This window comes from Protopterus annectens, chromosome 6.part0 (genome assembly GCF_019279795.1).
Source record: "Protopterus annectens isolate FY-2018-M chromosome 6.part0, PAN1.0, whole genome shotgun sequence".
Classification (NCBI taxonomy): domain Eukaryota; kingdom Metazoa; phylum Chordata; order Ceratodontiformes; family Protopteridae; genus Protopterus; species Protopterus annectens.
The window spans coordinates 1,012,184,231-1,012,205,000 of NC_056737.1; positions in this window are offsets into that span (position 1 = coordinate 1,012,184,231).

Below are 20,770 nucleotides of genomic sequence, written 5' to 3' on the forward strand. Positions count from 1 at the left end.
GTGTACACATTGCTCACACCTCCTAAGCTGACTGTGCAATGCAGTGACGGCTGGTGACTTCAAATTAAAGGGTGTCTGCAGGAGACAGCTGAATGGGTGGGGCCAATGAGAAGGGTGTGACCAACTAGAAAGGGGTGGAGCTATGCTCAAAACCACAACAACTGGAACTTCAATTGAATACGCTGCCTTGGGTTCCAAACCGTCATTACGAGAGTCCAATCAAGACAAAATGAAGTGTAGAAGAAAAAAATATTTCAATGCATTGGCTACATGACAGCTTACTTAATATCTAGATGGAAACACAAAGGTTGTGAGGCATGAAAAAATAAATTGCTTTTTAAATACATTACTGGAATGCCACTCAAAATCAAGTATAAAAAAAACAAGCAGCACTCAACTCAAACCACTTCTCCTTGTACTGCAGTTCTGATTATAATTTATATTCAGCTTTATAAAATTACCAAGTAACATACTGAAAGTAGAAGTCTCTGTGATACTCCCACTTGTAAACATGTTTCTTATCCAAAAAAGTCCTGCTGCCTGACAACAACTATCTACTTGTTTCATGGAGAACACATGATCAAAGTAAAAAATGAACAGCGAAAAACAAACAAGCTCAAGATAAACTGCTTAAAGGATTACTGCACAAGTTAGGGACCACACATGATAGATTGGCATTCTGTTTAGTTTACGGGTAAAGCCTGCAAAGATAACTGCAAGTCTCCAACAAATGTAATGAGCTTCTGAAAATACTGTAATCCTGTCCTTTATTACAAATACTGTCATATGCATTTCAATAACCAAGGCTTATACATTATCTAGTAATGTAAATATTCTCTGCATGGCAACAATGAAAAGGCTTTCAGTGTTGGTAATTCTTTAACAGTATGCTTATTAAAGCTTACTTGTATCTTACAATCTCAGACAAGCTTACCTGATGGTCATTAAAGCATTGCTACTTTAATACAGAGCAACAGTGCACTGCAAAAACATGCATTTCCTGAATAATAAGAAGCATAAATTAACAGTATAAAAATATGACAGAAAACCAGAACATTCTGCAAAATCAAGGACAGATGAAAAGCCATGGTCATACTTGTGTCTACCTTGGATGGGAGAATACTCTGCACACTTGCACTGTATAACTGCTCCTTGCCTTGCTTGGACACATCCAGAGCCACTACAATGGGGAGTGGAGTGCAACAAGTAGGTCACAGTTTGAAATGTCTCTGGCTGACGGTGATGGCTCTGACACTCATACCTCTCAACCTCAGAGCAAGAAATCTGGACAAAGCCATACATAGAACTAGAAGTGGGACACAGGCCCAAAAATAAAGACAATGTTCTAATATCGCTCTTATAAACTTAGAAAGATAATAGAACAGCAGTAGATCTTGCATTAGTATGAATTTTCTGAAAGGTATGAAGTCTGAACCTCAAATGTCTGCCATTATTTTCTAACTTCAGTCTTTAATGATTTGCTACTAATTTGCCAGAAAACCGCAATTTTATGAAAAACGGACCAAATATGTTATGCAAAAATATAAAATTGCCGCACAATACAGCTGGGAACCTGTCAAAGAAGGGACACATTTTTAATATTAACACTGTTAACTTGAGCAGCTAACAAAATAAGAGCATCTACATGCATTTCTGAAATAAAAGTAATCTATAACTCTGATCATTACAGTGATATATAATTGTAAACCCTCCACATTTTCTTCCAAAATTGCCATTTTGAGGAGGGATTATTAGGGGAGAGCAACATTTTGAGACAAAATTGGAGACAGTTGAGAGGTCTGGATATTCCTAATTCTATAAAGCGATTTATTTGCACGTACCTCTCAACATCTTAATGCAGGAAATCTGGATAAGGCCAAATATATTGGGGGAACATACAAACAGTACTAAAAGACAGTTGATAGAATAACAGGTCTTGATTTAGCATGCATTTTTTTGAAGGTTATGACGTCTGAAACTCAATTTCTGTCATTATTTAGTGACTTCATTCCTAAATGATTTGGCAGAAAACCACAAATTTTATGAGGAACAAACCAAAAATAAGAAGCAAAAATCTATTCATTCTGCAAAATTCTGGACAGTTGAGAGGTATAGTTCAGCTGGGGCTGTCTGAGTTTGCTGCCCTTCCCCCCTCAGAAAATCATGGTCAAATGGAGCACCCCCCCCCCCAGCCATTCCAATGTCCCATTCCTTGGTTATTTCACCCCATTTGCTATAAACACTGTAATGTGCATACTGCTTTACTTCTGCGATGATATGGATTTCATTTGAAAGTTTTATTTTATATTTTGCAGCATAAACCCTAATAGATATCTGCTAAACAAAGCAATGCAGTCTCACAATGAAAATACACTTAGCATTAAAACTTCTCTACCCTTGAAACTCACATTCATTGAAACAGCATTGAAACCCACATTCAAAAAAATATATTTTGCCAGTGGCAGATAAAGATTCATTTTGGGCTGTTTTCAAATCATAGGCCCCTTGAACATGAAACATACACATGGTCTTCCATACACCTTCCTGACTGTATTAAATTATATTCCATGTGCAATACGGTACAGTTCTTAGACGGCATGTTAAATTTATTGTTTTTAACATTTTTCAGTAAACAATGAAACAAAATGCTTGCACCAATAATGACAAAACTGCCCAATTCAGAACATTTCCATCATATAAGTCTACTCAAACTTCTACAGTCCACCAGTATCAGTAAATATGCATGATCTCTGAAGAAGCAAAAGTCCTCTAAATAATTCCACATTAAAGAAATATGTTAACTAATGAAGAGGTTACTGCTAGCAAACAACTTCATATGTCATTGTTTCATCTACAAATAAAGTGCCTGTTGCCCTTGAGAAATAAATCGCCTATGTTGCATTAAAAAAATGATAATGCTAGTAATATCGCAATTGGGAATGGATTGCAAACTGATAACAGGTTCATAGTTACTAGGTATCTTCACCAAAGAGGACTGCAGCATCCATCCCCAGATCTACCTACTGTGAGAGCAGAACCCACAGCCTTCTGCATCAAAAGTAAGTACACTACCTGTTGTGCTATTTACACTGCAAGCAGACTCGGCATAAGCAGCACTAAACTTTTGTTCCCCTGCAGCTCTCAGCTCCTTGTAAAATCTACTCAACTCTCAGCTGTATCTCTAAACTTTGTAGCACAAGAAATCTGGAAAAAGCCAACATTTATTTGGGGGGGGGGGACAAAAGCCCAAAAACCAGGGATACATTTTAAACATTGCTTGTATAATGTTGGAAAGTTGCTAGAATAAAATGCTGTGTTACCACCATACATTTCACTGCCAAGTATTGAACCCAGGACCCTGTGCAAAACAGCTAGAGCAACATACCACTATGCCAAATCATCTATTTTTATGAAAGAAAGGAAGACTGAAACTTAAATGGCTACCATTTAGTGAATTTAGTTCTCAACATAACTGTCAACATCTTAGCACAAAACACCTGAACAAAGCCAATAATGGGAGAATACAGCCCCCAAACATATTCAGTGAGTTCAGTTATCACCATAGCTCTCAACCTTGGCACAACAAACCTGGACAAAGCCAATAATGGGGGAATACAGTCTAAAAAATGGGGACAAATACCCACTGAGGACACCAGAGCAAACCCATACAAACACAGGGAGGAGATGCAGAGTCCACACAGAAGGCACCCAGCCAAGAATCAAACCAGACAATCCATAGCTGTAAGGCAACACTGCTACCACTGCACCACTGGCTGTGTTAAGTGAAGTAACAAAAATACAGAAACCACAGATTTTATGAGGAACAGAACAAATATAAGGTAAAAATCTGCAAATGTTTTACAAATGGTGGTGGGTAGGGAATTTAGGGTCTTGTCACTTGGGCCCAAGGTACAGGGTTCAAGCCTTATTCTCTACCCACAACCATGAAGCAACTGGGGCATTACACACACACACACACACACACACACACACACACACACACACACACACACACACACTATGTCCTCTGCAGCAATCACCTGACCAGCTCCTCCATAGCAATCCTGCAGCCCACTCAGTCCTCCATAATGGCCCTGGAGTCGCTTGCAGGTGATGCAGTTCAGTGACCTTCTGGTTTGTGCAGTCATCACTGCACAGACCTCTGGGCCGGAAGGGTTGAGTTTCCTGCCTTCCCTATCTGGACTACCTAACCCCTAACAGAGCAATCTGGAGCTTGGAATGCCTGAACATGTGTGCTTGGTGTACTGATCACAGCAGTCAGGAACTAAGCATGCATGCGCGGAGTATGATAATTTTTATTTTAATATGTTTTATGGTGGGAATGGGGAATTTATTTAATCCATTTTATAGGTGGGGGACCCATTTTACAGGTGGAGGGGCTGCAGTTCTGCAGTCCTATAGCACGAGCTGCCCCTGGTGCAATGCTTGGTGTTGCCTACAGTAGACATTCATTATAATGCCTTTTTGGCATTGTGTTATTATTCATTACACCTTATATGTATGCTTGGTATCCCTGATTGATGTGTACATACACTCTGTGGGGTCCTTGTGTTTTATTGGGGACTTCAGCACTCTATTACAAGTACACCTCACTTCTGGGCTTACTGCTGTACTCCAGTTCACATATTTATGTTATGTAGTCAGTTATGGCGCATATGACTGTATACTGATGCCTTTCACAGATTCAGTTTGGTTATACTATGGTGAGGACATGTTTGCTACCATCTCATTCTTCTGTACTTCTGTGATGGCTTGGTGGATAGCTACTGGAACTGTGGTGTATATGGTCCTGGGTTCGAGACCTCCATGGCTGTTTATTTTGTTGCTGGACAGACAAAGGCTCATTGGATACAGAGTGATTAAGGCACTTTAAAGCAGTTGTAAGCGGGTTTGTGCGGGTTTGCGTGGTGGTAAGCACTGTTTATTTCAGGTTATAGTTTCTTACACTCAGTTAGCTTCTACTTTGCTTAATCTGTGTAAGCAATGCTTAACCCATGCAAACGCACTTAAACATGCTTAGTAGTGCTTACATATGCTTACTACTGCTTATCTGTGCTTACACCTCCTTACTACTGCCTTATTTATTATGATACTGACTCTTCACATGTGCATTTCCTGCAGTACTCCAGTTAATAAATATATGTTATTTAGTGGGTTTTGCAATAAATATATTGGTTATACCATGCTTTGCCATGTAAAATAGACTGTGCTGCAGTGAGACTTGAACCGGGAATGTCTGCTTGTTAGATAAATGCTCTGCCCACTACACTATTGCTGTGCTGTTTCATTTGCATATATCTTCCTTGTTATCCTCTTCAGCCTTTTAAGCTGCTTTAACCATAGCTGAGCAATGGGCACACCCACACACCTACGGTTAGCTGTACTTGGATTTAAAAAAAAAATAAAGGGGTTTCTTCTTTTGATTTTTATGTCCTGTTGCTGTTGTACACATGAGTGACTGTTGGTGGGGATATGCAGATGCCTATGAGCGGTCTCACTCATTTATTTCCACTTTGTGCTGTTCTACATTGCAGGGGCATGTTTATTTTGAGAGCTGTGCTCTCAAACATGCCCCCTGCACTTGTACATGCTCCATGTAAACCTAGGAGGTCGGGCAGCGTGCCTTCATTAATATGCATGGCCCGCTGCTGTCCTGCTCCTAAATGGGTGCTTCCGTGCAGGACTAAGCTAGTCCTGCACAGAAGATTAGTGAATCCGAGGGTCAGAGTTTAGTTTTACTGGGGTTAAGGGCAAGTTGGTTCTGTGACATCCAGGATTATTTGAGGTGAAAGCTTCTTGGGTAGGTTGTTGTAATAGGGAAGCAGATTTAGAAGAGCAGATAATAGTGGAATCATCAGCATACTGTATTAGAGTAGAGTATGAAAGAGTATGTGGAAGTCATTGATAAATATACTGAAAAGAAGGGGACCCAGTATACAGCCCTGAGGTACCCCTGCACTGGTGTTTATGAAAGGGGAAAAGCAGTGTTGCCAGACAGTAAATTGTTGCCTGTTAGAGAAATAGTCAGAAAACCACTGGAGAGTCGGGGGAGAAATGCTCAGTTTGGACAGTTTGGTAAGCAGAAGGGGTTAGGAGACAGTATTGAATGCTTTTGAATGATCAAAGAGAGAGTGTGGATACTATTGAACCAGAGTCACAGGCTCTGTTAACTGTGTCCAGGAAGGAGATGAGGGTGTTATTAGTGCTATGTTCAGGCCTAAAGCCATGCTGAGTGGGGAAGAGCAGTTGGTGTGTAACCAGGTGATTAAGGAGCTGAATTTGAATGCATTTTCTGAGTATTTTTGAGATGGGAGAAAGTATAGCAATAGGTTGGAAATTAGAGATGTCCGAGTTATTGCCACCTTTATGAAGTGGAAGAACATATACTTTTTTTCCAGATATCTGGTATGCAAGATTCATGGATGGATCTATTGAGGATGCTGATGGGATATGCTATGGAGCAGGCTGATAGTTGCAAGTATTCTACAGGTAGGTTGTCAAGGGCATTGGTGCAAGGTTTTAGTTTGTGAAGAAGTTTTTTAATTGTTGAGGTAGGTATAGGAGAGAGTGAGAATGTGGGAATTGAAGTAGAAGGGGTGTGTAATATAGTACTGTTTGATAGATTTCTGTTGATGGGTGGGAAGGTGGTAGTATGTTTAGTGATGGTTTCTATGAAATAGGAGTTAAAAAGTGAGGCTAATTCATGGGGTGTTGTTTTAGGGTTATGGTATGGATTATGGTGGGTTCCAGGATGGAGTAGGGAGTTAATTGCTCTCCAGATTTTCTGGGGTTATGATTATGTTGGTTTTGGAGTGTTTGGAATTGTTCTTTTTTGTCTTTTGGTAACTAACCATTTGTCTTAATTGCAAAGTTGTTTATATAGTGTGAGGATAGAATCAGTCTTGTTTTTTCAGCCAGGGTTTCCTGGCTTTGTCTCTAGAGGACATAATTTTTTTTTTAGTCATTGAGGGGCTAGAGTATTAAGGATCCTAAGAAATGTGGAATTGAAGAATTCTACTGCTTCATTAAGAGGGAGACATTTTAATGGATTCCAGTTAGTATTGTACAATGTGTCATTTAGTGTAATAGGGGATAAATGGGATATATTTCTAGTGTATCTATATTGATGTATGTTTTGTAAAGTAGTGGGCTTATGTATTGTGTATGCTAGCGATTGGTCACTTATACTATCTGTGACTGCTGTGGTTTAATAATTTTCAACCTCACTGCTTTGGATCCGGTATTTTTTCTCAGTTTGTGCTAGTTTGGTTTTTATCTGGGAGAATGCCAGAAGTGGAGATGTTTTTAGGGTCTGAGACCATAATCCAATCCAGATTTGAGCCTTTACTATGTTGTTTGTCAGGTCTGGTGATATCTGAAATGAGCTGAGTATAGTTATGAAGGTTGATGCCTAAGGAGGGGTTACTGTTGGATATGTCTAACCAGTTAATATTGACATTACCTAGGATGATTGTTTCATTTTTTGTATTGTTGGTAGTCCAGGCAAGGATATCCTCAAGAATAGGAATATTGTTTCCTGGGGAATGTATATGACAATGATGCAGAGGATTTTTTGGTTGTTTAGTTTTAAGAAGGAAATAAGTAACTCTGTGGTGGAGAAGGTAGCAATAGGCTTAGAATGAGGAATCACTGTGAAGGAGCTTGGATATAATAGGGCAATGCCACCACCTTTTTTATGTAGTATATCTGTTCTTAGACAAGAATAGTTTGGTGGAAGACATTATTTGTCCTTTATATATGGTTTTACCCAGGTTTCAGTGATGGCTATAAAGTCAGGTTTATATTGACTTAGCCATCCATGTAGTTGGGGAATTTTATTTCTTATACTTTGAATGTTGATGGTAGTAAAATAGAGGGACTTTTTGGAGTTAGGTGCTTGGTGAGAAAAAGGAGAAGGGCCTGGGTTAGGGTGTATATCACCACTCTGACGTAGAGTAGGATGGGAAGGGCAGGAGTTTGGATAAAGTATCTTTTTTAGGTTCCCAACATTGTACTGGATTGGGCTAACAGGAACAGTATTTTGTGTAGAGAGGATTTTCAGTTTTGTTTCTAAAATTGGATCAGTGGCATACAGACTGGACCAGATTGCTGAGTAGCTGGAGTGGGTACCATAATATGGGGGATGTTGTTGATGTGGGTTTGAGAGATAAACAAATGGAGTGAGGTGAAGAGAGGTTAAGAAGGAGTGATAAGTAAATAGTAAAACTAAGAAGAACAAATTTGTAAATGAAGGAAATGTTGTGAGTAGTAAAGTATAACAGGTGAGTGTCTTGTGTGAGGGTAGTAGATTAGTAAAGCTAAAGATACATTAAAAAGAAGGCACAAGTATGAAGGTTAAAGTACTGAGGTAAGGGTGGGGTGCTTAGGAGTGCAGTTGGGTAGAGAAGGTGGAATAGGATTCGAGGAGATATGGGTGTAAGAAATAGGATTAAAGGTACTGGTAAAGTAGGAGGAGGGAGGTGTTAGTTACTTTGGGGGTGGAAAAGGGTTAGGTTGTCAGATGAGTGGCTATATGTGTGTGGTGTTGGGTGGGTGTGGTTGCAGGGCATTTGGAGGGAGGGGTATGGGTAAGTATAAATGTATTTGATGTAGGGGTGTGTGGGAATGGGGGTAGGGTAGGGGAGTGGAGTGAGCCCAAGCATAGCGAAGGCGAACGGAGTGGGGCTAGCCCAGACAAGAGAGGCAAGGATGCCAGAAACAATCAGGAACAGCGCAAGCTTTGGTCTGGTGAGCCTGTTTTGTAGGTTATAGGAGCAGGGGAAGCAGTTCAAATTGTGGGCACTTTACTGTAGTTATTTCTTCCTTTTGTTTTAATTTTAATGAAGTAAGAGCAGGTTTCCATTTGAGCAGGGATGTTTTCAGGGTGCTACACTGGGAAATAGTGTCTTTATTTGGTATAAATCTCACCTTTTCCCATTTATTATAATTCAGTTAGGTTAGGTAAGGTAGGAGTTCCTTTGAATAATGGTACACTACCATCTAGTGGCTACATAGGGAAGCAACTACAATAAACCTGAAAAGGGAACAAAATAGTTTGGCATGGGAGTGGTCCGAGCGAGTGAACAAGCTAAAGTAGTTACAAACAAAACTCAATATATACAATGTCCGATAACTGGGATAAACCTGTAGGTTATAACCTACACTTTAGAGCCTGGGTAGGTCGTCCTTTCTGGGTGAAGGGAGGGTGTCTAATATAATGTGGTCTGGAGGCAACGAGCAACAGTATAGTGAGAAGGGCAGCCCATTTAGTTAGTGCTACCTTTCTGAGCTGTAAAAGATGACAGAGCATTTAATTACCAGGGCACAGAATCTGGAAAAGGAGCTTACACTGCAGCAAGACAGTAGAGGGGACAGAGTAGTTGTAGGACTAAATAGTTGAATAGGCGAGCAGGAGAGGAGTGCTCAACTACTAGGGAAAAACACAAGTAAATCAGAATACATTCATAGAAAAGAAAGAAAGGAGGAAATAGAGGAACTTATGGACAATGCTAATGGCAAATGTAGCCATACACATTAAACTGGCAATTGCCGTATAATATACAATGTTATCACAGTGTTTACTTCAAGCAGTAGATTCAGATAGTAGAAAACATTGAGTGAATAAACAGTATATTGGTCTACCTCAGCTGTAACAAATATAAATTGTATGGGGAGATACTGAAGAAAGGTTACAGAATGAATGGGGATACTGAAGAAAGGTTACAGAATGAACAGGTAGTAGGAGTAGAATAACATTGCAAAATTAGGTCATTAATATACAAGCAAACAGATTTGCAATTAAAAAAAAGTTATTAGGAAAAAAGAAGGTGAAATAGAGATAGATGAAGAAGAAGAAAAACAACATAGTGAAAAATCAAGTGGTGGGACACTCAGGAGAAGGCAAAGAAAAATAATATCTGAAAATAAAACACAAAAAAGGAAAAGGTCGATAAAAGAAAGTTAGCATGAAATGTGAATAGCCCTGGAAAAGATACAAGAGGTTTGGTGATGCAGGAAATGTGTAAAAAATAAACTTTTTTTTTTTTTGCTTTCTGGATATCAAATGTAACAAACAAGAAAAAAAAGAATACATGCAGTGTTGTTTGATCATTAGGAATGAGACATTTTCTGGAATAGGAATTCTTATAAAAAATGAAGAAAGAAGATTTCTAGATATAACAATTTTAGTTGCAGGGACAGCAGTGATACGTGATATGTGAAAGAGATAAAAATGTATGAGAGTGACATCGATTTATTAAAATGTTAATATGTCAGATGTAAAAAGTTTGAAGAAATTAAAAAAAAGTATTAGGAATTATGTCAGTAGTGATGGTAGGAGATTTTTAACTGTAACCCAAGGAAAGAAAATTAAAATAACACAGGGTATTAAAATGTTAAAGGACTTCATAAAATGTGGAACTTTAAAATAAAGAAATAATAGAGACTGGGCATATAAAAGGGGAGTTGTTAAGTCTGAAATTGATTATATATAGTTTACTCTAGAGACATGAAAGAAATAATGAGGGAGTACAGATGGCAGATTTTTCAGATCATAGTGTATGAGCTAAAATACGGGTAGCCGACTGAGTAATACAGAAGGGAAAGGAATAAAGACATTATCGTAAAGTTTAAAAAGGAGAATGGAATGACCATAATTTGGAAATATCATAAGCAAGTAAGACCATTTTATAAAAGCAGACACATTGGTTGGTAGCATATAAACAGAAGTAGGAAAAAAAAATATATATATAATGAAGTGGAATGGTGAATAAAAAGAAATAAGACAAAATATAAAGAATCTTCACAGAATTATGACAAAGTAAAACAATAAGAGAAATACAAAGTCAGGTGTATGAAAAGAATAAAGAAAAAGAAACGCGATGTTGCATAGGCAAAGATTTGTTTTAAAGGAAAAATAGGCTAGGTTCCGCTTAGGAAAAAAATAAACATGACATACAAATGGATGGTTGATATCTTAGATGGAAAAGCAGACATAAAATACAAACAAGAATATATGATCCAGATGGTAGATAATGTACAGAAAATGTGTGAAAATGTGGAAATGGATGGGCAGGAAGAATTGAAAGGGAAAAAACATCTGAAAAAAGTAAAGGATTTATTGGAAAATGATCTAACACTACAAGAAATTGAGAAGGTGATAAAAGAAGGTATGACTGAATCAGTGCCATGATTGGATGTTATAACACATGACTATTATAGAGACGTTTTTCTTCTTTTCTTAATCAAATGAATGGATAAAGGAAGATATAATGGAGGAAGATGTGCTGCAGTGATAACATTTATATGGAAAGGATGAAAGAAAAGATATAAAAGAATTGTTGACCTATAACACTGGGGAATACTGACTGCACAATATTTATAAAAATCCTACAAGCAAGATGAGAAAAGTATTGGATGAGGTAGTAGAAGGAGAAAAGGGGCCAGTGGTATAAAAAGAAAAGAGGTAAAATAAATGTAAATTGTAGTGAAAGAAAATAAATAGGTAAAGTTGATAACATGTGACATAACTAACCCTTGATAAAGCGAGCCATGAAGCAATGTGGCAGAGTTTAGAGGCATATGGTATAGCAGAAAGCATATTAATGTAATAAAGAAATGTTACGAAAATCCACTGGCACAAGTTATGATTAATGGATGTACAAGACAAGATAAACATTAGGAGAGGAGAAAAGCAGGGATGCCCATTGAGGATGTGCTTATTGTTATCAGTAATGAATGCAGTAGCACCACTACGTATGTATAAATGAGGAATTCATGATGGGAGAACAAAGGCAATATTATATTGCCAATAGGTATGTAATATGCAAATGATTTAATTTTAATAAAAAAATAAGGGATGGATAAGTGAGGTTGTAATAAGGATTGAAAAGATGTTAAAACAAAGCTGGTCTGTAGTTAAAATGATGTGTAAGGACTTTTGTATGATAAAAATAATTTAAATGGAATATTTTTGACAAGAAAGGAAATAAAGATTTCATGAGTGACATTTAGTGAATGTGAAAGTTTAATAAGTCAATGAAGAAAGATACCGGAACAAATAAAACATTGTTAGCTTGGAGAAAAGGTTTTATTTATCATTTCAGAAAAATACGGATATGTTGAATGCTTACATATTAGGAAAATAACATATTTAGGAGGAATACATATGTTTCCCATGCAAATGGAAAAAAAGAGTTATTAGAGATTATTTTAACTTCTTACAGACTCAAGTCTGAAGCCACTGAGAAGAGAAATATATTATAATAAAAAAGATGGTTTGACTTAAAAAAAAAAAAAATATATATATATATATATATCTAATATATATCTATATATATATATATATATATATATATATATATATATATATATATATATATATATATATCCAGTGGTGCATTAGCATTTATGCATTTATTTTGGGTAAAGAGAAGTGTAAAAAAAAGACAAAAAGAAATGCTAGGTAAGATGTGAAATGAACTATATAAAATGTTTGGGAAGGGAAAACGGGAAAGAAAAGAAAAACACAGCATTGAAAAAAAACCATGGGAATAAAATGAAATATGAAAGTTAACAGAAAGGGTTGTTGATGGAAAATGGTACAGTATGATTTTAGAAAAAAAATATTTTATGGGTACCCACTGAAGAAATTAAAAGAAAACAAAAAATGCAATAATAGACAGAAGAAAAGGTCTGAGAGAGAAATTTTATGAAATAGCAGATTTTTCGTGGAGAGTTTGATTCAGTGATTATAGTCCTACTATACTCAGCCCTCATTAGACCAATAATTGAGTGCAATGCACCCTTCAGTATATACCTGGCCAGGCATTTTCAGCAGCAGGAGTGTCCACTGAGGCTCCTCACTAAAAGGATATAGGGCATAAATAATATGTTCTATGCAAACCACCTCAAACCCTGTCCCTGTACTCGGTCCACTACAGACTATCTAAGTGCAATCTATGCATAACTTACAAGGCATTCTCTGATCCAGCCCTGATGGATCTGATGCACATTTGCAAAACAAACAGCACTAGAATTGCATAATCTAAGGATATAAACCTGATCTGTAACATAAACAAAACATGTCAGAGGGACAGGTCTGTGTCTCAGAGATTACTACTTCTTTGGAACAAACTCCCCATTCATGTGAAACAGAGTTTTTCCCTAAACCTATTCAACCACAGTTTGAACCAATGGATGGGAAAATCCCCGTGGCTTCTCATCTGTGGCCCTTAAGGATGTGACAGCTTGTAGCTGTGCCAAGGCATAAGCATATATCAAAGCCGTTCTAAGCCATGGGGGTTGATAATTGGGAAAATTGGACCATGAATTTCTAGGCTGAAAAAGGTTCTAGGGCTGTTAGCCTAGTAACCTCTTATGATCCTAAAAGTTACCAGTAAAAGAATTATGAAATATAAGGTGATGGTGGAATGAAAATATACTGGCTGTAGTAAAGAAGAAAAAAAAAACCCCAAAACATTGCTTTTTGGTTGCAAAAACAATAAATAATATGGAAAAGTTAAAAATGAGCACAGGTTCATATGTTCATAGGTGTTTACTTGGCTAACAACCACATTTGTTTTTTAAAGCCTAGCCATGCATCCCAAATCTCAGACACGTTTTGATACCCTTGATAAGTGTAAGCATGGGTCTGAGAGATGAACCATTTACAGGTTGCCTGTGTCCATTAGAGACATAGGTGCCAAACCAGGGATGAATTTCCGGTTTCCCATCCAGTTGTCTAAGTTGTACTTGAATTGGGTTAGGGAGGAACTCTGCTTCACATGGATGGGGAGCCTATTCCATAGACGGGGTAGTCTCTAGGATACATACTTATCTCTCCAGCAGGTCCTATTTATATCACACACAAGGTATAAGTCTTTAGAACGGGTCTATATTATAACAATGAATGATCAGCTGATCGAACGTTTTTATATCCACCCCTAAATGTCAAATATCGAAAACAGCGAACAACCAGAAAAGAGATTTTTTCCCCAGGGAAAAAAATTGCTGCCCCCCCCAAAAAAAACCCACTAAACACTAAACAAAGTTGGAGACTTCGACCCCCACACACCCCCCATGTGGGGGTTGCACCCCCCACACCCCCCTACTTAAATATACCAACTCCGAGATCACACTACAGTGGAGGAAACAGCACAACTCGAACGGCCGGCCCGGTGATTTCTTTCCCTGGGAAAACATTTGCTGTTCCAGCAGTTTGCTATTTTGCCAGTTTGACATATACTGTTCACTCTAACAGCGTTCGATCATGTGATCTAACAGCATTTGATCATGTGATCATTCGCTGTTCTAAAGTAGACCCTTTAGAATGGGTAATTCTGGTGCTGTTTGTTTTGTGGATATGCAGGAGGTCCATCAGAGTGCTGTCTGACAATGCCCTGCATCCCAGGCAAAAATCTTCCCTCAAAAGCCTGTAGGAGACAGAATACAAGGATAGGGCCTTGAGGCAGTCTGCATAGGACATATTACTCATGCCCTGTATTCGTTTAGTGAGGATCATCTGTGGACATTCCAGTTCTTGGATATGCCTGGTGAGGTACATACCAAAAAATGCATTGTACTCAATGAGAGGTCTGATGAATGTTGAATACAGTGGAACACTGACTTCCTTGGACTTAGATGTCATACCTTTGTTTATAAGTTGCACAACATAGAATGATGTCCTCACCACTGTAGACACGTGATGATCAAAGGCTAGATTGCTATCCATGTGTGTTCCTTAAGTCCCTGACTACTGGGTCAACACTAAGGGGTGTGTTATCAATATGATAGTTACCAAGGATGGATGACTTCCCAAAGGATACTATTATGCATTAATTGGCCTTTAGTTTTAGTCCATGACTCTGACACCAGCTGTTTGTCTGTGTCAGCTCCTCCTGGAGAACATTTTGTCTGTGTGAGATTCAGTGACAGCTCCTAATTTGCCATCATCTGCAAATTTAGTCAGCCAGAGACCACTGACATTGGCCTTGACTTCTGAGAAGTAAATGCCAAAAAGAAGCAGACCAATGACTGATCCCTGAGGGACTCCACTTGTGACTGGCCTCTCTGTAGAGGTGGACTCCCAATTCTAACTTCCTGGGTCCTGTCTGTGAGCCAGTTGGCTATCCAATGGGTGACATATGGGTTTGTACATAACGTCTTGAGTTTGTCAATAATGCCTGGGTGGGGTATTGTATCAAATGCCTTGGCCAGGTCAAGGTAGCAGTGTGAACCATTTTGCCCTCATCCATTGTTTTGGTGACCTTCTCAAAGAAGTCCACCAGGTTGAGTAGGCATGACCTTCCCTTGACAAAACCAAACTGGGTCAAGTCCAGTGTCTAGAGGTTTACTATATCTCTACTGATCATCTCCATGATAATTTTTTCCATGGCTTTATATATAAGACTAGTGAGACTTATGGATCTATAGTTTTAAAGGTCTGTAGATGACCCACCTTTGTGCAGAGGAATGACTGTTGCCTTTCTCCATTCATGAGGCAGAAAGCCTGTTTGGAGGCTACAGTAAAATGGCAATTCCAGAGGCCCTGCTAGGTCATGTTTCATGCTATTTAGAAGGCAGCCCAGTATACAGTCTGAGCCCATTGATGCAATTTTCTTAGTCTTAGGGAGAGCATTAAGGAACCGTTCCCTAGGGATAGTAGGGGGATAAGGAACCGTTCCCTAGGGATAGTAGGGGGATAAGGAACCGTTCCCTAGGGATAGTAGGGGGATAAGGAACCGTTCCCTAGGGATAGTAGGGGGAGTTATATCTGATGATATTTCCTGAGGGAAGGTTGAGTGGGACAGAGGAGTAAAGGTGGAGCTGAATTTATCAGCCAGGATGTTTTCTATATCTTCTGGCTCAGTATAGGTGGCTTCAGTTACAATGAGCTCTGCACAAAATTGTGTATTGCCTTTGAAGTTGCAGACAAAGCTAAAGAATACTTTGTGGTTGTCCTAGGTCTGGGAGACTAAATTTACCTCAAATTTGGCTTTGGTAGACTTTATTTGTCCTCTGAGTTGTTTGTTTAGTTTGATGAGAGTACTTTTATCCTGCTGGCTGCTGCACATCCTATTTTTGCCATGAGTTTCTTCCTTCTGTTATACATCCAATTGATTTTGTGATTCCACCAGGGTGGGTTGTTTTTTGAGTTAGTTCTGTACTTCTTCCTGGTGGGTACAGCTGCCTCTATGCAGCTATTAACATGCTTGTACAGGGTTTCTGTGAACATTTCTCCATAGGCAGAAGTGTTCTAAGGGGTTATGGGGGCTTGAAATTTTGCTAGATTATCAACTTAACAGCAGGGGGTTAGCCTTAGAATAGTTCCTGAATATTGCCTGTTGAGTTGCGGGTCCAGGTTATATTTTTACTTCAAAGGATACCATTCTGTGGTCTGAACTTACCAGAGAAGGCATTACAGTAGGGGTTGTGCAGCACTCTCCCATTTAAATGAGGAAAAAATCCAGTATGGTTGCACCCCTGGTTGGTCTATTGACTATCCTGTCCAGGGAGTTTCATTTACAAAATACAGGAATCTTTGTGCATATATGTTTGATGTCATATAGGATTCCCAGTTAATAGTGGGGTAATTAAAGTCACCCATGAAAATGGTATTGGGTTGGATGGTTAGTGTTTCTAATAAGTTTAAATACATGGTGTGGGTTTCCTGGCTCATAGAGGGGGACCTATAGCTTGCAAGGAAGTGGTAATGGATTTTACTTATGGTGACTGGAACATGGAGTAGCTCAATTGCATTGTCCTTTTTGACCAGCCTTGAAGTATATTTATTTTTAATGTAAATGAAGACCCCTCCACGTTTAGTCCCTGCCTGTGAAATAGCTAGTCTAAATGTGTGGAAGGCATTATAACCTTTCACTGTTGGTGTGCTCTCCGAGGCTTTAAACCATTTCTCAGAGACCACACAGACATCAGCATTCTCTAGGGTAAAGAGAGCTACCAGGGAGTTGAGTTTTTTTTTGTTTAGGCTCCTAGCATTGAGCAGTAATACCTTTAGATTTTCTTGGTTTTGATTTGCTATGTCAGAGGTACTTTCTGTGTGGCATTGCCTAAAAAAGGCACTATGTGGGAAGACAATGTTTTAGCTAATATTAAAAAGCCTAGAGGGGAGAGGTGCAGACCATCCCTGCCAAAGCAGCGTGGTCTGTTGACCATCTCCTTCCATGCTGACAAATATTGCACCCACCTAGAATGACACCAGAAACTAAGCCGGTTATTAAAGTCAATCATCCTTTGTTCATATTGTGGCATCACCCTTGGAGAAGGTAAAATGCTGCTCAGTGCTAGGCTCATACCAGTGTAAGACACATAATCCAAAAGCTCCATGATGTTTCCCTTCGTATAGTCTAGGGAGGTATGTCTCAGGTCATTTACTCCCACATGGACTATGACTGAGTGCATGCATAATGTGGTGCATCCTAGCCCCTAATAAGTAACGGACCGTAACTTTCTCCTTATTCAGCCTGGTGAGAGGGACATCAGTGTGTCTCATGATGGAGTCTCCAATGACTAGAATATTGGATTGTGTGTTGACTTGCCTTATGGGCTTAGAGGTAGAGGCTCCACGAGATGTAGCTGTATGTGTTGATATGGGTGTTGTTTTGAAAGAGTGTGTTTGGGGCTGCTGAGGGTATTTGTTGTGTGTACTTTGTCTAGGAGGTCTTTGTGGTTTAGGAAGGTTACATGTAAGTGCCTCAGCATATGCAGGTCTATATTTCTGCTTTGAATTGTGAGTGATGGGTGCAACAAGTGTACTACTGACAACCATATTGACATTAGAAGTACATTTATGTGAGAGCTTTGCCTCCAGTGACGTTGTGTAAATACATCTGTCACATACCATATCAGTTTGTAACATGAGGCAATTTCTACATTGCCTCAGGATGCCATATCCACCAAGCCAGTAAAAGAGACAGTAGTAAAGTTCATATCCATGACAACAGGCTCTTTTTAATTGATTAGACTGTTGGAATGAGATTATCCATCAGACGTATCTGGTTTGCAATTATGTGGACAGTGCCTGTCACTGCAAACTAGCAGTCCTATGTGCAACTAGATATTGAAGAAATTTAAATTGCACTTTTACAGGAAAATGACACTCAAGATGTCTGAGTCTGACAAACAGTTGAGGAGAAACTAATATGTAGACGCTGAAAATTTAAGGATGAAGTATTTAGGCAGATATTCTAAACTTAGAAAGAAATCAAGCAGTAATTACTAAAAACAAAGAATTAGCTTGTCAAGAATGATGAAAAGAGGGGAGTTGCATGAATGGCTACTGCCTGGCTACTGCCTGGCTACTACTAATGCGGATCTCATCACAGTTTCATGTCGTTGGGATACAATATTCCTTTGCTTCTCTCACCAGAAGCAAAATGTTAGCACCAATCCCAAGACAAGAAGCAGGCCACAACCTGTTTGGTGTTCCACAGTCTTGTCCCAGATGATGCAAGGGTCTGTAAGCTTATAGCCTTTTTTCTGGGAGATGCCTCAAATCGCAACCAGATCAATCAGGTATGTTAAGCACAGACACTCACTCTCCAACCAAAAACAGTCAGGAATAAATGCCCTCTGCTCCTAATCTCACCAGCATCAGAATATGAGCACAAATTCCAAGCTGTCACCTACAAAGCAGTTATTATGCTTTCTGATGATCAGCAGTCTCCAGGAAATAATGTCACTGTACCCCTTCTCTCACCAGGAGAAAACAGAAGCACTAATCCCAAGAGGACTACTGAGAGGCAGAATGTGGGCTCTCCAATAACTGGGTGGTCTTGCGATAGGTGCTTAAAGATAAGATGAGAAAATGGTTTATCCTAAGCACTGCAGTAAAAGCAGAGAGACAACAAGATATATGGTCAAATTAACATAAGGGGCAGGCAACTAGAAAGACACTGGGGTTTAAGAACACAACAGTAACATGCTGGGAGGGTGGAAACAAATTCTGTTTTCTGTCTGACTCACAAGAGACAGAGCTGTGGTCTCTTTTCAAGTTTTAATATGCAGTTAAAAGCAGAATACAAGTAAAACACAGTGTAAAGAAAACAAATCACAGTATACAAAATAGAAAAAGGCAATAAAGTAATACAAAATACAAGCAATAAAAAGCAAACTAAGCTTTCCCTCACAGCAAGCTGTGGCAGAGTCTGGGTGAGCCTTTCCAGTAAAACTAAAATAATTCCTAGGTTAGTACTAGACAAGCTGCCTTGTGGGCTATTTTAAGCCTAGCCAATGTATCCCTGCTAGAATCAAACCCTGACCTTTGTGTCTATAAAGCAGATATTGTACCAATTATACCAACCTCTCACACAGGTGTGAAGAATTTAAATGTATAAATATGAATATGATATTTTATGGAAGTATGGTAATATAAAGAAATATCATAATGATAAATGGGATAAACTGTAGAAAAAAGGAAGTAAGTGTTTATTATATAAGAAGAAAAAGGAAGAAGCTGCTGCATTAACTGAAATAAGGTGATGGTTGTGGATGAAAGGGTGTGTGGAATAGATGGTAACTATAAAAGAAACAAATGAAATACATTGAATTCTTCAGTTAAGTTCTTTTTTATTGATAACTTGCAAATAATTTTAAGTGCGAAAGTAAAAAATTAAGAGTGGAAATAACTGACAAAATTTTGATGGCATAAAATGAATGTAAATGTTAATAAAGAACCTCTACTCTTTTGCAATAAGTGCCACAGGATCTTTTACATCCATCTGAACTACCGCCAACTTAGGCAGATGGGAACTTGATTTAATATTTCATCAGAAGGCTGGCATCTCAGGTGTACAACATCCCCTTATGCTGTGCTGCAGTGTCAATAATTCAAAAATTAACCCAAGTACCTGGGATGGGAATAGAACCCTCAAACTTCTCATCTCTCAGCATTACATAAGTGTATTCTACCTGTTGAAATGATTTAGCTATGACACATTCAGAGCATGTAATTCTGACCATTAGATCTTGAGAACTATACAGTGATGTTTCTGTTAGGTAGATCGGCATTCTCTGCAACAAGTTCAATTTCTTAATCATATCTCAGCACCTCTTTTGTGTAATGAAATATCAGACAGACAAATATGTTCAGTGTGGATGTATTTGTCGCTACTTTTAGACTTCTTTAAACTGATTTAGAAACACTTTGATTCAGCCAAATGTGCTGTTGTTGAGTCATGCATAACAGTGATTCAGCGAGTGGTGAGGTGAATGAATGTACTGTTCCTGTCTGTGATCACTTATAATAGTTTCTCCTGCTAATTTAAGTTCACATCACATAAAACCAGACACTTAATGCAAAGAATAAAGCTAACTTCCTAAAATCTTTTAGTTACTTTATTACATCTGACAGGAAAGGAAGGAGATTTGTTCTATCAGGGTTACACTGTAGGGAAAGTTGATTGCTCTCACATAAAACAATGCACAGAACATTTTGGAGGGTGTTACTAGTTTATTTAAAAGAACATTTTAAAATGTAATTTTTTAGAATTATTTTTGTCTTACCTTCAGACATTTACTACCTTGACAAAAAATGCCTCAAATAACCACAAGGGACTTTAATATATTGATAAAATATGACCAGCTTCCACAATCAGCTTTCATAACAGTGCTTTTTCAAGTCAAATATTTAAAAACAGTCAGAAAAACAAACAAAACAATTTAAATCACATGACTAGTAAAAAAAACTTTAAATCATATGACTAGTCTCAAGAACATTATTGGTTGAACC